The 12,500-nt window shown below is 48.1% G+C and overlaps 1 protein-coding gene across 2 annotated transcripts in view; it reads right to left on the bottom strand.

The window, feature by feature from the left end:
• cpne5b (copine Vb) overlaps window positions 1-12,500 on the bottom strand; it is a gene marked incomplete at its 3' end in the record, with an annotated part of 160,554 nt that overhangs the window by 122,515 nt on the left and 25,539 nt on the right. The gene's annotated exons all lie outside the window — the stretch shown is intronic.

Genomic DNA, 12,500 nt, shown 5'->3' on the forward strand with positions numbered 1-12,500 from the left:
CAGGTCCTTCAGCTAGCTGGTGGTGTTCCTTCCCACCAGGCAACGCCCAAATTAACCATCTATTCACGCTCTGCAGTGAATGTCTACCCCTCCGAAGCCTCTAGGTTGTTCTTAGAGGCAGAGCTACCGTAAAGGGAGGCTGGGGGGGTCTCCCACCGTAAAGGGAGGCTGGGGGGGGTCTCCCCCCCCAACCCCCAACTCTAGAATCAGCCCTGTTTGTTCTCCTGGCATGAAACTCGTGCACCGGTGGGTGTTGTTGAGTTGATCATGACCAGGCTTGCCCCATGTTTAATCACGTCTTGATAACCGTCTGTTCCCTCTGGCATGCATCGGTGTGTTTGTGTGAGTGTACACATGTTTGTGTGTGTGTGTGTGTGTGTGTACATGTGTTTGTGTGTGCGTGTGTGTGCGTGCTCTGCCAGTGAGGCAGCAGGTATTATCATCAGAGGGGATTGTGGGATAGAGTGGCTGCCACAATGGCATCCTGATTACCGTGGCAACTCATCCACTTGTTTACCTCTCTCTCTCTCTACCTTCCTCTCTCTCTCCCTCTCTCTACCTCCCTCTCTCTTTCTACCTTCCTCTCTCTCTCTCTCTCTCTACCTTCCTCTCTCTCTCTCCCTCTCTCTCTCTCCCTCTCTCTCTCTACCTTCCTCTCTCTCTCTCCCTCTCTCTACTTCCCTCTCTCTCTCTCCCCCTCTCTCTCTCTACCTCCCTCTCTCTCTCTCTACCTTCCTCTCTCTCTCCCTCTCTCTCTCTCTCTCTCCCTCTCTCTACCTCCCTCTCTCTTTCTACCTTCCTCTCTCTCTCTACCTTCCTCTCTCTCTCTCTCTCTACCTTCCTCTCTCTCTCTACCTTCCTCTCTCTCTCTACCTTCCTCTCTCTCTCTCTCCCTCTCTCTCTCTCCCTCTCTCTCTCCCTCTCTCTCTCTCTCTACCTCTCTCTCTCTCTACCTCTCTCTACCTCCCTCTCTCTCTCTACCTTCCTCTCTCTCTGCCTACCTTCCTCTCTCTCTACCTCTCTCTACCTCCCTCTCTCTCTCTACCTACCTCTCTCTCACTCTACCTCCCTCACTCTAACCCTACCTCCCTCTTTCTCTCACTCTTCCTCCCTCTCACTCTACCTCTCAACCTCCCTCTCTCTCTCTCTCTCTCTCTCTCACACTCACTCTACCTCTCTCTCTCTACCTCTCAACCTCCCTCTCTCTCTCTCACACTCACTCTACCTCCCTCTCTCTCTCACACTCACTCTACCTCCCTCTCTCTCTCACACACACACACTAACTCTCTTTCCCTTCACCCCTCACCCGTCTTCCTCCCTCTCCTTTTTCCCTTCCCTCTTTATCCCCCTCTCCCTCTCTCCCTCGCTCTACCTCTAGCATTCACTCTTAACCCCTCTCTCCCTCTCTCTCTCTTTCCCCTCACGTCTCCCTCCTCCTCTCTCCTTCTCTCTCACTCACCCCCTCTCTCCCCTCCACCTCCCTCCCCCTCTGGTGGCGAGCGACATGGTTTCCCCTCCTAGAGGTGATTTGAGGTGCAGGTTGGAGGAGGGGGATTAGAGACGAGAGCAGCGCAGGAAAAGGTCACGCTCAAGGGTCTCTTGCCTTTTTTCGCTCCGTTTCTTGCTCTGTCACTATTGGTTTTTCTTTCTTTTCTTTCTTTCTTTTCTTTCTTTTCTTTCTTTCTTTTCTTTCTTTTCTTTCTTTTCTTTCTTTTCTTTCTTTCTTTTCTTTCTTTTCTTTTTCCTTCTTCCTTTTCCCTCGCCGATCCCTCCTTGAAATAATGATATCATTCTATTGTCATTGTCTCGCTCCCTTCCCATGCGTCTCCCCCCCTCCCCGGAGTGCTGCTATTTCAACAGGTGGATGCGAGCGCTCGCCTTGATGTGAGATGGCGTCTTTTTCTGCCGCCGTATTTCTCTCTCGCTGCCTGTCTCTCCCTCGGCGTTTCTATACCCGTCTCTTCCTGAGAGCAAAGAGCGTCTCACCTGTGACTGCAAATATCTCTCTGTACAGAGAATAATGACTGGTTCTTTTGTCACCGAGACGCACCGGCTTTTTCAAAATGGCCGCCGGGGTCTGGGTTGTCGTCCCTCCCTCCCTCTCACTTCGTTCACTGCCATGATGGGAGATCCCAGCGCGGAGACACACGCACCCTCCTCATCTCTCTCTCTCTCTCTCTCTGTCTGACTCGATTTCCTCCTTTCACCATCTCTCCCTTCACTATCTCCCTCTTCGTCTCTTTCCCTCCCTCTCTATCTCTCTCACGGGCACAAGGTGTGTTGCTGAATTTTCTGTTTGGGGCGAGCTCAGTTGTCTATTTGGCTCAGTTGTCTCCGTAGGGAGACAAACAAACTTGAACCTTGAACCTTGAACACGTAGGAGCCTGGTGAGAGGGAGTGGACCGCGTCCAGATGTTGAAGAGTGTGGTCTCTGTGCGCCTTAGGGTGGAGGATGCTGATGTGTTGTATGTGGATGAGTTTGAGAGGGTGTGGTGTCTGGTAGGGCTGATCTGTACTGTGGTTTGTTTGTGATCATCTGCTGATTTTGTGCGATCATCTGCTAATTTTGAGTAGCGGATATATGTGCGTGTGTGTGTGTGTGTGTGTGTGTGTGTGTGTGTGTGTGTGTGTGTGTGTGTGTGTGTGTGTGTGTGTGTGTGTGTGTGTGTGTGTGTGTGTGTGTGTGTGTGTGCGTGTGCATGCATGTCTGTGTGTGTGGCAAACATTCCTGTGTCAATCCCACCATGTTCCATCTCTGCAGTAACCCGGACACTTTTACACATCTGTCTGCAAATACACCAGATGTTGTTGTTTTTGTTGTTGTCAGTGAAGTGTCCAGAGAGGTGTTTGTTCTGGAGGTAGCCTGCGCATTTGACCCCAGCCTAGAGGAAGCCTTCATGATCAAGGTCATTACCAACCTCTCCTCAATACCATCTCAGAGTTGTGTTCATATTTGGCAGCCTAGGACGTACTGTACACACAGGGTGGTCGTGAGAGGGTTCCGACAACTAGAGATACCCAAAGAGATATAAGCCTTGCTAAGTCTTGCTCTGTCTCTGCTGTCATAGGCAGTCGCCATATATGGCGGAGACGCTGCTACTTGTACCCTTGGAAGATGTGTGAAAAAGAAAGTTGTGCCGCTGGTCCATGAATTGTGATTGTATACTGACTGCACCTTTAGTATTTGTGTCCCTGTATGTAATTTTCTCTATGTGGACATAAATAAATTGTTAAAATGTGTTGGGGGGGGAGGGGAGGGGGTGTTGAGTTTTGTTTTTAAAATTATAATTGGTTATATAATCGGTTATGGTTTTAGTTTGATGTTTAGTTTAGTTTATTGTGAGGATGTCATTAAAAGTATTAAAAGTTTCTCTCTCTCCCCCTCTCTCCCTCTCTCTCTCTCTCTCTCTCTCCCTCTCTCTCTCTCAAAGACAGCAGAGCCGCTGAAGGCTGGGGAACGACTGGTCACCATGATGGGATGAGACAACCACCGGGGAGACGATCGTTTGTCTCATTAGCTGAAGCTGCGCCAGTAGATCACACTCTCAGAGTGTCACTGCAAATGTCAACACTGTCCATCTGTCACATCTCCGCATGCGCGCGCGTGTGTGTGTGTGTGCATGCGTGCGTGTGTGTGTGTGTGTGTGTGTGTGTGTGTGTGTGTGTGTGTGTGTGTGTATGTGTGTGTGTGTGTGTTGCAGATTGCTCATTACGAGACAAACTGACAGACAGGCATGTCAAGTGTTTTGTCCAGAGCAGGACAGCTGAGACACCGATGTGTCATGAAAACATTCAAATACTCATGCAACTCAGATAACTCATAACACATGAAAACGAACACTGCTCACTTCCTCCTCAACCTCACTGCATACAGTAGGTGACGGGCTGATTCTGGACAGGAAACATGTTTGTTTAATAGGTGGTATGTTGCCTACAGTAAGTGTTTTAAAAAAGAGCCCACAACAAGAATTCCAGATGTACAGTATGCAGATCCAATTTTATAGTGACAATTTCTGGCTCCATTAACTGTGGATTCTGACAACACTTTGGTCTCCCTGGCATCTCTCCATGGGCTATTGACAATGACTGCATGCGCACACACAGACACACACACACACACACACACAATCATGCCGAATACAGAATCACAACAACAGGAGCAGGTGCTCCTAATTACATTTCTTAATGACATGCTTTGCTGGCCGATTCTAATATCAGTTATTCAGCCATTCTCCACTGGCTCTAGATTCAATTACAAACCTGACATTATGCCCTGCATATAGCCGTGGCATCATCAGCGCACACACACACACACACACACACACACACACACTGCAAACACCATTTTCCCTGCTTATCAATGCGACATTTTTACTGCACCCATTGAAATGTATTTGATAATTAACCACTCATTCTGATGAATAAAAAGAATAGCTCTTAAAGGGAATGGAGCGGTTAAAGGGGATGGCTTGCTGCCGTGGCACGACATGCTACAGGAGGTTCTCTGGGCAGCAGCAGGTGAACAAGGCCGATATTCAAGGGTTTATCAACAGTTATTACCTCCTCCCAGTCCTCCTGTGGAATGTGTGTGTGTGTGTGTGTGTGTGTGTGTGTGTGTGTGTGTGTGTGTGTGTGTGTGTGTGTGTGTGTGTGTGTGTGTGTGTGTGTGTGTGGAACACGGTTAATGGTTAATTGCTGCCACAGTGAGACAAGGAGAAGTTGTTGTAACTGCAGATAGACAAGGAGACCGGGGAGGTACTGTTTTCATCCTAATTACCCACAGCATGCTAGTCCTCAGACCAGCCAGCCCTCTGCGTGTGCGTGTCTGTGTGTGTGCGCGTGCGTGCGTGTGTGTGTGTGTATGTGTGTACAGTGCAATGAGAACACTCTTGCTCTTATTCTCTCATTGCATTCACTGTTAGTTTATAGTGTAGCGTGTATCATTGTGCTACCGGGCAGCTGGGCTCAAATACCCGCTAAAGCTTAGAAATATCTGGTCTCTCTGATGTTCCTTTAAAAAACACCTGAAGAAATGCATCCTGGGTAAATTAATATGGTGAAACATCTTTTCTAGTGTTCTACGTGTAGGACTGGTTTCTGAATGTGTGTGGTTGATTATTTTCATGATTGTACAATAATGATGTTTTTACTTGGGGTTTTAGTGTATAAATGGGATATTAGTATCATAAATCACACTTCATTTTCCGGTCTGCCTCCTAGCCTCGACTTTCAGGATCGCAGTGGGAATACGTCATGTGACTTTATTGCAATCCCCGATTCTCAGTGGGCTTCAGACGTCCGCCTCTCCCCTCATCACTAAGGCTCTCCTGTCGCTCCATCTATCGCCTGTCGCTCCCTCTCTCTCTCTCTCTCTCTCTCCCTCACTCCCATCTTTCTCACTCTTTCCCTCTCTGCAAACTTTTCCTTTAGGAGTCTATAAAGCAAACTCACTCCTTGGCTCCGATGGATCCGTCAGCGTCTGAGTCAACCATCAACCATCAGACACTAACGACATGAATCCGTTGTAATTATTGGCAGCGGCTCCACTGCAGCTGTCGCCTCATGTTCGACGCCTGCGTCCCACGCTAGACGATCGCCGAGGTTCACTTCTTGATTTTTTGACGGATGCTAACGGTCGATGCTGACAGGCACAGTGAAGCGAAGGGATTTGCAAGGAACCCATTCAGATCAACCCCTAAGCCCTGCCGTTTGGGATCTGATTGGCTGGGGCAGGTATGACTGGAGAAGCACCAGCTTGCTCTTGGATTGGCTGTTTGGGATAGCAGCCATATTGTCCGTCTTATATCATTCAGGTACTTAATTGAGTCTCTCATGCCTCCGACCTCTGTCATGATGGATACCCACACGCTTGGAGGGTGGCGAGAGAGAGCTTTTCCTTCACTTATTCATCAGACAGGGCGGTTCACGGTCACCCAAAATAAAACATCCGACATTAAATTTGAATGATTTTTTTTTTCTGCGAAACTCAGTCCTAGCCTCTGCTCCAGATCCGTCAGGCGGTATGTGAGCTCTGCCACCCTCTTCAACAGCCTCTCCAATTAAATACACATTCTTTCTGACCGTGCGTGAAACAAAAACTGTACAGATGGATAAGAAAGCAGACCCAGATAGCAAGCGGATCTGGGCCATATATGGGCCGGAACTAAGCCACAAGGGCCAGATCTGGCCTGTATATGGCCCAGATCCGCTTGCTATCTGGGGAGGAATACATGGAGAAAACGGGTCATGGTGAACTCTGACCTCATCCCTAGAACACACACTCATACTGTATATGTCAAGAACACAAGCTCATACACCGCACAAACGCATGCACACACAGATATGCATTTGCGCACACACATGCACACACACACAGGATGTTGAAGAGCTTTCCTACACAGCTGTGGAGAAATGTTCAAACAGGAACCGGAATACAGGTATGACAAGAATGTATCAGTTGACAGGCGCTCTGTATGTATGTGTGTGTGTGTGTGTGTGTGTGTGTGTGTGTGTGTGTGTGTGTGTGTGTGTGTGTGTGTGTGTGTGTGTGTGTGTGTGTGCACGTGCATGCATGCGTGTGTGTGTGTGTGTGTGTGTACTGTATGTGTGTGTGTGTGTGTGTGTGCGCATGCATGCATGCGTGTGTGTGTGTGTGTGCGCGTGCATGCATATAGTGTGTGTGTGTGTGTGCACGCGTGCATGTGTGCATGTGTGTGTGTGTGTGTGTGTGTGTGTGTGTGTGTGTGTGTGTGTGTGTGTGTGTGTGTGTGTGAAACTAGGTGTGCCTCAACAGCAAAAATCCTCAAAGCCTTCACATTTCGCCGTCCTGCAGATCCAAGCTCCATAAGATAATCCTGGCAGCTGCCAGACTTCTCCAGCTCAAACCCCCATCATTATCTCACACATCCCACAGACAGCCTAGCGTAGCAGCGTTAACAAAAAAACAAACTCCGGCTAAAGACTCGCAAGCCTCGGACCCAAACATCCACAAATACTGCTGGGTATTTATTCGACATCTCCCCATAACTCACCTTTCTCTTAAACCACATTTAACTGACCTCCTGACAGAAACAACCCTCATTATCGAACACTCGAGCAAGCTACAAACTTTAAATAACACCATTAAGTGGCGGCCTGGAGAGCGGTCATTGCGACCTATGTTCCGAACGCCCCCGACACGGCTCCCACACCGTTATTAATTCCCGCTTAGTTTCAGGGCACGGCCACCTCCACTGGCGTGTCACCGAGAATTACACGGTAATTATGATAAATACAGGGCTGAGTCAGGTAGGTGGCTCACATTCATAGATTATATTGAATTATGGATATGAGGCAGATGTGTGACAGCCAGGAGTAGAGCACGTCATCGAGTTACTCTCAACTCGCCTCCTCGGGGGTTGGAAGCTCGATATCAAACACAGACTGGTAATCTAGTTACCGAACATGGAAAGAGGAGGATGGGAGCATCACCTGCTGTTACAGTACGTGATACAGTACATGAGGGTCATATATGAATATATACTGAGTATAATCCTGTTTTGGCTGTACCGGCCTGGTCCCTAATCTTCTCCAGTGAACTGTACCGGCCTGGTCCCTAATCTTCTCCAGTGAACTGTACCGGCCTGGTCCCTAATCTTCTCCAACTGAATGTGCCTGCTTGGTACCTCATATTAGATGATGGGCATTTGGGTGGTAGATCAAAGTGTGAACCTTGCTCACTCGTAGGAGTAACTAATGTTACAGTCTGACGAAACCCGAAACTTTAAAAAAAATGACGATCCTAACGTTCTGCCGATTTGTTGCGTTGTGAGAACTTCCTGAGAACAACACAGCGAGGGGTCCCCAAACTACTTCCATGGAATTCGAGCGTGAAATTATCTGATGTGTGTGTGTGTGTGTGTGTTTGAGTGAGTGTGCATGAACGAGAGAGAGAGAGAGAGAGAGAGAGAGAGAGAGAGAAATTGTGAGGTCACCTGAGAGGTGTAAGAAATATCCTTACATGATTTATTAATGATATTAATAAAACCTGTGAGTTTTGGATTTTGTGACCAAAGCTAGCAAGTTGACGTCTCCTCATTGACCTAAAAAAGTGGCGTTAGTTCAAACCAGGAGAGGCCGTTAGCCTGAGAAATAAAAGCTCTATGAAGTATGACTTCAAAAACCCAACACCAGTTCCCAGAGGACAATATCTGGGACATACACAGTCTGTGATTGGCTGACTTTGAGCCCTATCTGGGGGGCTAGGCATCTGGCATCTGTACAGTACCAAGCCCACGCCAACACCATAGGGGGTCTAATTCTGTCATGCGCGGGAATCGCCCATTCCATGACCATTGCCATCTAGCCTCACAACATCAGTTCACTAACCAGTGTGTCTACCAGACATGCCAGTGTCTCAAGATTAGGGACCGGGCAGCTCAGCTGACATTGTGGATCTATAGTCCTGGTGGTGGCGCTACAGCAACAGGCTAAAGTTTAAAACGTAAAAAAAAATCATAATAAATCAGCTGTACATGCTATCACTTTGCAACCACCACCAACACGTACTGTAGGGCCAAGTGAGTAGAAACGTCTATGTGTTTCGAGCTGGCAGGAATTATGAAGTCCAGCACTCTGGTTTTCTCAAAAACTATCACCAAAACTATTACCATCACCATGTACCTTTATGAAACCTATCAAACCCTACTCCTCCCACATTTTTTTGGCCAAGTGACACCGCAATTGCTACACTGCATCGCCAGACTGTCCTCCACAAATGATCTTCACAGATTTTGGAAATATCAAACATTGAGGCCACAGTCCATCAACATGTTTTACTGTAATCAGTACTGTATGCAGCTACTACAAATTCTCGCTCTATAAATCTCCAATGTTCATGAAAGAAAATAACATTTGTATGTCCTTTTTTAGAATTATATCTCAAAAACGGCTTTTTCTGACAGTATCTTGAATTATGTCCTCATTCTATACCCCTCAAACTATTGCTCTCATATGGAAAAAATACACTACCCACAATCCTATAGTGCAACCCCAGCCCCCGCCTTGACTGCCACTGATTGAGCACTGCTGCAGTTACTGTGCAATTAGCAAGACAAGCCAAAAAACACAAGTTTGTCACACATGGAGCAGATACATACATACATACATACATACATACATACATACATACATACATACATACATACATACATACATACTGTACATACATACATACATACATACATACATACATACATACATACATACATACATACATACATGCATACATACATACATACATACATACAAAGTTTGTTTGAGAACGTTTTTTTGTAGAACCTAAAGGCTGAGCAAAGACTAAACTGCTAGCTTCTCACTTGGCTCAATAAGAACATGACCTACCCTTGGTGTCTATGGTTGTGAGTTCAAGCCCCCAGTGATGCAGAATAAACACACTAATACCTACTCAGGCATCTGTTTGGATTTCAGACACGATTTCTAAGATTTTTTTTTTAATTTAAGAAGTTTTAAATAATTAGTCCGGGTAGAGACCCTCATGGATTTGTGATTTGTCTCCTTCCTCTTCCTCCTCAAATCTCGGCCCCGACCCAGAGCTGCACAGCAGTTATCATTTTGAGTTTTATTCCTATAAGTTTGAATGTCAAAATGGTGCCAATTTCTGAGAGTGAGGTTGCCATGCACTAAGTAGCCTACAGAGGGGTTGTGAGGGGTTAAAACCTCCTTCAGAAGTATTCTGTGTTTCTGTATTTCAGCACAAGCTGCGCAGATGAATCTGCTGGTGGATGTTGTATGAATATGAATAATACACAATGGCCATCTGCTTGACTGACCTCAGTTCATACATACATTCATAGAACTAGAAAGAGTGCTCCCACACATGGCATAACTGAGTTGAAATGGTAAAACTCACTACTTAGTATGAATATCGCCCACTTGCACCATCGAAGAGTACGCTTTTTGAATGGCATAAGGAAGAAAAGAAACTCTGCGAGAAGTAACCCCCTCCCCCCACTCAACAACTTGCCGACAGTCTTATTATTCACAATCGGAAAAAACCCGTTCATTTCATGTTTACAAAACCAAACTACTGGAACAGTCTGTTGCCTGGGTGGCTGGGATCCTTCCGGATTCTGTTGGCCTTGGTCTTGCGTCTTATGCATAGGCAAGACAGAGGACCCGGGATGGAACCCAGCCTGGCCAAGTGAGGGTGGAAGCAGAACTGATGAGTGACGCAGTGACACCTGTTACATGAGGACACATTGAGAGGGAGGCAGTTTGATCGATCCTAAAAACGACAACAGGCCGACGTACTGTTCACCAGGACGTCACCTCACCCAGTCTGACAGACTGTTCTCTAATCTAGGACCTCACCCAGTCTGACAGGCTGTTCTCTAGTCTGGGACCTCACCCAGTCTGACAGACTGTTCTCTAGTCTAGGACCTCACCCAGTCTGACAGACTGTTCTCTAGTCTAGGACCTCACCCAGTCTGACAGACTGTTCTCTAGTCTAGGACCTCACCCAGTCTGACAGACTGTTCTCTAGTCTGGGACCTCACCCAGTCTGACAGACTGTTCTCTAGTCTAGGACCTCACCCAGTCTGACAGACTGTTCTCTAGTCTAGGACCTCACCCAGTCTGACAGACTGTTCTCTAGTCTAGGACCTCACCCAGTCACATGCTGCCTTCTACATCCTCCACACCCTCCTCTGCTTGGCACAGGCCCCGGAGGGCCCCCGAGGGCCCCCACACCCTGCTGCATGGAAACACCACAAAGCCTCTCTGCGTACTTCAATTATTATTAGATCCCCGATCGATGGAGTTCAGCCAGGCGATGACGCCTACGGCCGTCCGGTTCGGTCGACAGGCTTCGTCTGGGAGCCAGGAGGGCGGCTCGCTCCCCCTGAAACACGAGAACGGAGAAGAGATGCGCACACACACACACACACACACAAACGCACACAAACACGCACACACACACACACAAACGCATTCACACAAACGCACACACACACACAAACGCACACACTCGTTCGCAAACGCGCACACACACCTGCGCACATACACACACACACACGCACGCGCGCGCGCAATCACTGTGAAATGCAAAGCATTTAGTAAGGGACCGTGAGTCTTTCTGCCTGGGATCCACAATCACTCAACACTCCCAACACGCCACAATCACTCAACACTCCCAACACGCCACAATCACTCCCTTCCTTACATGGGCGATGAGGAGAGGAGAGGAGAGGAGAGGAGAGGAGAGGAGAGGAGAGGAGAGGAGAGGAGAGGAGAGGAGAGGAGAGGAGAGGAGAGGAGAGGAGAGGAGAGGAGAGGAGAGGAGAGGAGAGGAGGGATGATGAGAGAGGGAGGGATGAGGAGGAGGAATAAAGGGACAGGAGGTAAGAAGGGGGGAGGTGGGTGATGGAGGGATGGTGGATATGATGAAGAAGAAGGGACATTGACTGTGAGGGATAGAAGGAGTGACAGACTGAGAGAGGGATGAGGAAGGAGGGATGAGGAAGGAGGGATGAGGAAGGAGGAGCAGGTGAGCGCTTCCCAACAGGCTATAAAAAGACCGTCCATCTGTGAGGGGAGAGAGGGACGAGAGCGAGGAGAGATGGAGAGAGAAAAAAGAGGGAAGTAAACCTCCTGCCACGCCCACCCCCCTCCTCCCGACCGGGAGAGGATCAGACGAGCCACCCATCACAGCAGCGTAGCGCTGGCGCTCCCGGGGTTAGCAGGGGATCGATGGCGGAGCGGAGCGGGATCCTTTATCCAACCGGCTGGTGAATTATTCAGGTCGGGCGTTCCCCCGGGGAGCCCCCCCCGCCCCCCCCCAGTCCACCAGACAGAGAGAGAGAGGGGGGGGGGGGCGGGGACTGTCACAGGATGCCACATGCAGTGTGGTGGAATGGAGTGTGGTGGAATCTCAGCCAGCAATCACAATACTTGGTGTTCTATGCACACTACTGTACGTGATTTTGTTAGTTCGTTGGGCTGCGTTTGGACTGTTGTACTTCTGACTGTTGTACTGGTGTAGAAGTTTACTCCTGATGTATTGGAAGGGTGGACACGCTACGACACGAACTTCTGGGAACACGCTATGATATTCGTGTACACCAATGAGAATCCGATCGGATTTTCAACCGGATGCTGATTGGCCTGCGCAAATAGTGGGCTATGCAAAGAGGCTGATTGGTCACTGACCGAGTTCCACTTTTCAAGTATTGCTAGCGAGTCCTGCGCTCTAGTGATCTGTCGGTAGAATATCTGGCTCACAAGGTGCGATTTACTTGGACTTTCTTCCACATTAACTCTCACTTCACTGAGGGTTTTATTACACAAACAGCAAAGTGTTTTACCTAAGTTAGTTTTTAATTTAGTCCTGACTATATGCTCCTGATGAAATAATGTTCAAATGCAGCTGGATTAGGCTGATGCGCTGGCTCCACCCCTCTGCCCATGTTTTGTGTAACTAGGTATGAAGCAGCTCATATTAT

Source organism: Borostomias antarcticus, assembly GCF_949987555.1.
Source record: "Borostomias antarcticus genome assembly, chromosome: 11".
Taxonomy (NCBI): Eukaryota; Metazoa; Chordata; class Actinopteri; order Stomiiformes; family Stomiidae; genus Borostomias; species Borostomias antarcticus.